Below are 8,500 nucleotides of genomic sequence, written 5' to 3' on the forward strand. Positions count from 1 at the left end.
AGGGACAGCGCAGGAGGGGAAGACCCTCTATGAGGTGGATTGATTCAGTGACTGGGGCACTCGGGATGGGTGTGTCAGAGGCAATGAGATTGGCACAGGATAGAGCATGTTTTAGGGCTGTTGTACATAGGGTCGCTATGAGTCGCAAAGGACTCGACGGCACATAACAACAATGACAAATCTCTCTCTTATTGCTGTAAAGTCAGAACAAACTGACTTTTCTGTGGATTTCCAAGACTGACTTTCCAGTGAGTTTCCAAGACGGTAAATAGAATAGGAAGAGAGTGTTCATTTTTTTCCTATTGAGCCACAGCAAATTCAAAGAACCAGACAGTTGGGCCTTAAGGTTAGCAGTGCAAATCTTCATAGACTATACCATCAGAGCTCAGTAAATAGCCTGAATAAATACGGTTAAAATATATATATACCCTGACACAAATCTTTCCTGATTTCCCTCTCTTTGTTTTGCTCAAACAGTTGCCTCCTAATTTATGCACAAGTTCCACAGGAGCAGAACAAGTGTTCTCGAATTCTCATTCTTCTCAGTGTTATCCATAATATTTTATGAGCTACTCAATTACATGCAAGGATGTCAGTTTAAAGACTAAAGTGTGCCTTATCCAAGCCATATTCTTTTCAATTACTTCCTATGGATCTGAAAATTGCATAAAGAATAAGGGTACCAGAAGAAGAATTGATGGTTTTGAGTTGTGGTGTTGGAAAAAATTGACTATCCGTGGACTATCAAAAGAATGAGCAAGTCTGTCTTGGAGGAAATGCAACCAAAGTGCTCCTTGGAGGAAAGAATGGTGAAACTTCATCTCACGTAATTTGGACAACTTGTTAGAAGGGGACAATCCTTAATTAGCTCATATAGAACTAGAAAGGGGTACAGTGCTGGGGAAAGTAGCTATTATGTTGTTAGGTGTTTCTGGTTGAGTATAACTCATAGCAACCCTATACACAACAGATCTGAACACTGTCCTATTTTGTGTCATCCTCACAAGCTCTGACACACTCAAGCCTATTGTTGCAGTCCCTCCATCTGGTTGAGGGTCTTCCTCTTTCTTGCCAGACTTCTACTTTTCCAAACATGATGTCCCTCTCCAAGGAATAGCCTCTCCTAGCAACAATGTATATGAGATAAAACTTTATCACCTTTGCCTCCAAGGAGCACTTTGGCTGAATCTTCTCCAAAACATACCTCTTTGTTCTTTTGGCAGTCCATAATATATTCAGTAGTCTTCTCCAACACCACAGCTCAAAGCTGCTAACTATTCTTCTCTCATCCTTATTCATTGTTTAGCTCTCAGATGCATAGTAAGTGATTGAAAGGACCATAATCTGAATCAGGTGCACACCTTAGTTCTCAAACTGGCATTATTGCTCCTCAATACTTTGGAGAGGTACCTGACTGCAGTCTTTCCCAGTGCAACACTTCTCTTGATCTCCTGATTGCTGGTACCAAGAGTATTTATTGTGGATTCAAGTAAGATGAAATTGTTGATAATTTCAATCTTTTCCTCCACCTATCATGATTTTGCCTTAATCATTCCAGTGGTGAGAATTTTTGTTTCCTTGACCATGAGATGCAACCCACATTGAAGGCTGTATCTTTTGTTTTTATCTTCTGCAGCAAGTGCTTCACGTCATCCTCACTTTCAGCAAGTAAGATTGTGTCATCTGCATCAAGTTATTGATCAGTCATTCCCCTTTCTAGATGTCACATTCTTCTTCATAGAGTCCAGTTTTTCCAATGATTTGTTCAGTGTACATATTGAATAGGAAGGAATTCACCCAATATTTTTCAAGCTAAAAGAATGAAAAACTGAAAAACAAATTCAGACTTTGAGTTGCAATACATAGAGATGGACAAGGGCGAGGGTCAGATAAAGAGAGAAAGATTCACAATAAAGTTGACTGATACAGTGACTGTAACAATGGCCTTGATCATATCTGAGATCATAAAGGTTGTACCAGATAGGGCAAAGATCAGATCTATTGTTTATAGAGTTGCTATGAATCCACTTGACATCTAAGAACAACAATGTTCTAGTGCAATATTCAGAGTTCTCTGATATCCATTTTGATCTTTTCTTCCTCTTTTGTCTTTGCAATGACCTTTTACGTTCATTGTAGATGATATTCTTGATAACCTCCCACACTTTATCTGATCTTAATTCATTAGTGTCTAAGGCCTCAGACTTGTTTTTTAGTGTTTGTTTGTTTTTTCCTCCTCCTGAAACCTTGAGTTGTTTTTGAAATTCAGGTGGCATACATTGAAGATCAAATTTTTAATCTTATGGATTTGATTAAATTTTCTTTAGCTTCAGTTTGAACTTGCCTACGAGTAGTTCATAGTCTGTTCCACAATCAGCACATGGCCTACTTTTCATAGCTGATATTGAGCTTCTCCAAAGTTTCTTTCTATGGATGTAATAAATTTGATTCCTGTATAGACCAACAGGTGAATTCCATGTGTATAACCTGCATTTATGTCTCTTAAAAAATGTGTTTGAAATGAGTAAGTCATTGATTGTGCAAAATTCAATCATTCTCTCTCCAGCTACATTTCTGTCACTGAGTCCATATTTTCCAATAACTGAATCTTCTCTGTTCCCAACTTTTGCATTCCAGTCACCCATTATCAATGCATCTTGATTCCATGTTCAATTGATCTCTGACTGTAAAAGTTGGTAGAACTCTTCTATTTCCTCTTCTTTGGCTCTGGTTGTTGGTGCATATATCTGAATTGATAGTGATATTCACTGGACTTTCTTGTATGCGTATGGATATCATCCTGTCACTCACAATATTGTATTTCAAGGCAGATCTAGAAATGGCTTTTCTAACTATGAAAGCAACCCCATTTTTCCTCACTTTTTCATCTCCAGAGTAATATATCATATGGTCATCCGACTCAAAATGCCCCATGCCAGTCCATCTCATCTCACCAATGCCTAGTATGTCAATATTGATGCATTCCATTTCTTTCTTAACAATATCTAATTTTCCTACATTCATGGTTCTCACATTCCATGTTCCAATCACTAGTGTCTGCTTACAACTGTTCCTCTTCCTTTGTATTTTCATACCTGAAAGCTCCACCTCAGTTGTCCTTTCTGTTATTCTACATGTGAAGTGGATGGCCAATCCTTCTTCCTAGTCTGTCTTAATCTGAATGTTCAGATTTTTTACCGAAAAAGGGGAAGATTCATCCCTTATTGTGGAATTAACGATTAGTTTCAGTGTTGGCCATGCCCGTGGCACAAGTATCTGAACCACTTATTCCCATGCTCCACCATCCATCAAGATACTCATCCACTTCTACCCACTCCCTTCAACATCTATCGCCCACTGTCCAGCCCTTGCTCTGATAGTTTATATCTGAAGCTCCCTTGGCTTTTGTGATTCCAGACATGTCAGCTGCTGACTCTTTCTTATGCTGTGACCAGAGTCGCTTAAGTTTAGTGGTAATGTTTCCTGATTAAAGGTGATGTGTCCTGTCGAACTGGCCCTTGGGCCCGAATGACTCCTGCACAGCCTTGGGTCCTCCACAGTTACCTGTGGGGTGGGAGGGGATTTTCAGGCTTTTTGTGCTGCCCTGCTTTCTGTGAAGATTTATTTCTGCCCTCTCTAAGCGTCCCACGAACGAATCTTGCGCAGCCTTGGGTCCATGGGAAAGTCTGCTGTTAGGGACCTCTCCAAAGTACTGAAGAGCAATGATGTCTCTCTGGAAACTAAGGTGCATCTGATATAGGCCATCTTTGCAATCACTTGTTATGTGTCAGAAAGTTGGACAATGATTAGGGAGGATAGAAGGAGAATTGATGTCTTTGAATTGTGGTGCTGGAGAAGAGTATTGGGGGTGCCATGGACTGCTAAGAAAACAAACAGATTCATCCTGAGGAGGGTTAAACCGGGCTGCTCCTTGGAAGCAAGGATTCTGAGGCTTTGTCTGACATACTTTGGTCATGTTGTAAGGAGATACCTGTCCTTGGAGAAGGATATCATGCTTGGGAGGTAGAGGGACAACGCAGAAGGGGAAGGCCCTCTGTGAGATGGATTGATTCAGTGACTGGGATAATCGGGATGGGTGTATCTGAGACAGTGATTTTGGCAGAGGACAGAGCAGGGTTTAGGGCTGTTTTACATAGGGTCACTATGCAGTCGCAAGCGACTTGATGGCACATAACAACAACAACAGACCAACAGGTAAGGTCCATGTGTATAGTTGTTTTTGTTTCTTATGAAAAGTATTTGCAGTGAATAAACCATTGATGGTACAAAATTGTATCATTCTATCTCCAGCCTTATTTCTGTCCCCAAAACCATGTTTTCCAGCTACTGAGCCTCCTTCCTTATTCCCAACTTTTGCATTCCAGTCACCCATTATTATTAGTCCATCTTGGTTGCACGTTTGACTGACTGCAAAAGTTTGATGTTTGGTCTGACTGCAAAAGTTGGTAGAAATCTTCCATTTCCTCCTCTTTGGCTCTGGTTGCTGGTGTATATATTTGTATGATAGTAGTATTAACAGGTTTTTCTTGTATGAGTATGGATAGTATCCTGTTGCTCACAACATTATATTTCAATATGGATCCAGAAATGGTCTTCTTGATTATGAATGCAACTCCCATTTTTCCTCACTTCTCATTTCCATTTCCAGCATAGGAGAGCATATGATTAAAAATGCCCCAAGCCAATCCATCTCATTTTGCCAATACCGAATATGTCAGTATTTGTGTGTTCCATTTCTTTCTTACCTATGTCTAATTTTCTTACATTCATACTTCTCACATTCCATGTTACAATCACTAGTGTTTGCTTACAACTGTTCCTCCTCCTGTGTGTCTCCAACACCATATCCTCTAGTCTAATTTAATTGTGATCTACTGTACATAGGGTTCAGGGATGCAATCTGTCTCCATACCTCTTCAATCTACATGCAGAAAAGATCATTCGGGAGGCTGGTCTTTATGAAGAGGAATGTAGCATCAGAATTGGAGGAAGACTCATCAACAACTTGCTTAATGCAGATGACACAACTTTGCTTGCAGAAACTGAGTAAGACCTGAAGCATTTGCTGAAGAAAGTCAGAGACTGCAATCTTCATTGTGAATTGATACTCAATATCAAGAAAACAAAGATTTTCACCACTGGCCAGATGACAGCACCATGATAGACAGAGAAAAGATTGAGATGGTTAACAATTTCAGCTTGCTTGGGCTCACAATTAACATTCTTGGAACCAGTGGTTAGGATATGAAAAGATTAATTGCACTGCAAAGGTCTACTGTCAGGGACTTCTCCAGAGTGCTGAGGAGTAATGATGTCAATCTAGAGACTAAGGTGTGCCTGATCCAGGCCATGGTCTTCATAATTATTTGCTAGGCATCAGAGAGCTGGACAATGACTAAGGATGACAGAAGAAGAATGGATGCCTCTGAGTTGTGGTGCTGGAGAAAAGTGTTGAATATACCATGGACTTCCAAGAGAACAAATAGGTCTGTCTTAGGGTGAAACCAAGTTCTTCTTGGGACAAGAAGAACTAGTCCTGCTCGCCATGCTAGGAAGGGTAGAGGGACAATGAAGGAGAGGAACACTCTGGACGAGATAGAATGAAATAGTGCCTGAGGTAATAGGAGCAGGTGTATCAGAGACAGTGAGTTTGGCTCAGGAAAGGACACGCTTCAGAGCTATTGCACATAGGATCATTTTGAGTTTCATGTGACTCAACAACACATAACAAACAACACAATTACATGACTAGTCAATAGGACACAAATAAACATCTTTCTGGCATCTCTTGTTTTCAACCAAGGTCCATTTAACATCAGCAATGATATTTCTTGTCCTTTTCTGAATCTGTCTTTATTTTCTGGCAGTTCCCTGTTGTTATGTCCTCCCACAATCTGTGATATAAATTCTACTATCCTTGTGGTTATGATTAACTGAAAACATTGGTCTTTGTTATATTAATGACTCAGGATTAGAGTCTAGCGGACCTTGAATATTTTTACTAAATCTCTTTTGAGATATAAAAGAAGTTAAATAAGTCAAGCAGAAGAGAAGTAGAATAAGATAGATGTCAAGACACTGAGTGATCGCCAAGGAAACAGGAAGCAAAAGCTGTACGATCAAGGACCCTTTCTAGAGCTGACAAAGAAAGCCTTCTGAAGATCTGAATTTGGATTACTAACCCCCAAAAATATAAGGAAATAATTTTATTTAATTTATTTTAATGAACATTTACAGAGATTTTGGATTTCCATTCATTCATTGTTGCATTTTTCTGCCTCCCCACCAGTCTCTTTCCTCATACAGTTTACATTTCAATTAGGAGACAACACAAAATAAATGACTATATGTGCCAAAATCTGTCGAGGACATAGGGTTGTTATGAGTCACCTACGATTTGACAGCACTTACAACAACAACAACAACATATGTGCCATATAATGATTGTTGTTGATACATGCAATGGACAAAAAATTTTTAAGAAGTAAAACAGTTTTATAAAAAAGTTTTCTTACTCTCACTGATAGAGATCATTTTGGTTTTTCAGAGCCCAGTATTTTTTCACTGGTTTGAATAAACATCAGTAGGATTAGGAGGAATAGCAACACTGGAGAACTAAGACTTTGAACCACCTGGTCTCTTGTCCATCCAGTACTTTCTTCACTCAGTTTAAGGCAAAGACATTTAGAGTTGCTTGCTTCTGTTGGCACAGCAATGGTGTCAATCCAGAGTGTTTGGCTTGGCTGAGTGCCCTTGACTGGAGCTCAGGTCTTTTGCTACACAGCTTTGGGGATAGCACTCTCTGTATTTGAAGGTTCTGGCACTGTCTGTTCCATATTAATAGCTTCCTACCTCTTTCCAGTTTTACCAGCTGGTTTCTAGGGATCTGATTCCACTGGCTTGTAATATGTTTTGTCTGACAACTTCTGAATACTGGAACTTAAAAATTCATTCTGAATGTCTGAATGCAGCCATCACATTCCAGTATATTGTTAGGACATTGTCCTTCCATGGATCTGAGAAACTGCTCTTTTTCTGTTTTTATACTGTTTACACTCCCCATTAAGTCTGAGGCCTCGTAAAAATGCCTCTTAAGGATTTAAAACTTAGTGATTCTAGTTTCTATTCATAGCCAAAGAGAAGATGCATTTCCCCTGAGTTCAACTAGTCAAAGAGTTTGGATATGATGTTACTAAAATTATAAGAAATATTGTATATATATGCAAATTATACAGATAATGTTAAAATTTTTTATTTTTTCTTTTATTCTAATTATTAAGGTAATAAAGGCTTATTGTAAAAACTACAGAGTTTTAGTAATTTATACTTTTCACTTTTTATTTCTACAATTTTATTGCATATGTTTTGGGTGTTTTTTTTTAAAGAAATAGAACATTTATTCTTTTTCAAGAGAAATTACATGACTAAAACTTTATTTACACACTGAATCAAAGTTTCTTTAACACAACAAGACTATTAAAAACACTAGAGAAAACTAAACAATAAATCACCACTCCCAATGAGTTGATTTCAATTCATCGAGGCCGTGAAGGACAAAGTAGAACAGTCCAGGGGGTTTCTGATAGATCTTTACAGCAATAGACCAATTAATCTTTCTCATATAAAGCATCTAAGTTTTGGTTTTATTATTTGAATATATTACTCTAAGGTGTTCGAAGGGAGACCTTGGTTGCATTTTTGCCAAGACAATTTGTTTGTTCTTTTGGCAGTTCACAGTATATTCCATACTCTTCACCAACCTCACAATTCAAAGGCATAAATTCTTCAGTCTTCCTTATTTTTTAATAATTTATTTAATTAAATTTTCTCATTTGAATGAAAGCATACAAATTATATTCATTTGTCATTCAATCATTCACACACATTTGGTTTTATAACCTTAGTTATATTTGTTTATTGTAATTAATTATACTGTCTGATAAATCCTTTATTTTATGTAACCTTTCTCTTCACTCAATTTGTCTATTCACTCATTTTAATTTTAATTGATTCTTTAATGAAAGTTTACAGAAAACTTGGATTCCCACTCATTCATTGTTGCATAATTTCCTCCCTCCCCTACCCCCCAATCCATTCTGCTATGCAACTGTTATTCTGGACTGTTGTCATGCAAATAATATCTAATCATATATTCCTTTCAAATAGTTCTTTTCCAATACATTTTATTTATCCCCTCTTTTCTTAATTTCCCCCAACCTCCATGTCAGTTCTGTTTTAGAACAGTGGCATTATGCAGTATTTGTCCTTTTGTGACTGATACATTTCACTCTGACTCCAACTCCTTGCACATTTCATTGTAATATTTTGCTTTGTCATCCTGTGCTGCCTTTTGAAATTTTCTATTCAACTCTTTAGTATCTTGAATTCTTCCTTCTGCTTTGGCTTCTCTGTGCTCCAGTGCAATTTTCAGAGTCTCTTCTGATATCCTTTTTGGTCTTTGCTTCCTTTTTTGTCTTTG

Source organism: Elephantulus edwardii, unplaced genomic scaffold (assembly GCF_000299155.1).
Source record: "Elephantulus edwardii isolate Elephantulus edwardi_28Jun2011 unplaced genomic scaffold, EleEdw1.0 scaffold00044, whole genome shotgun sequence".
Taxonomy (NCBI): domain Eukaryota; kingdom Metazoa; phylum Chordata; class Mammalia; order Macroscelidea; family Macroscelididae; genus Elephantulus; species Elephantulus edwardii.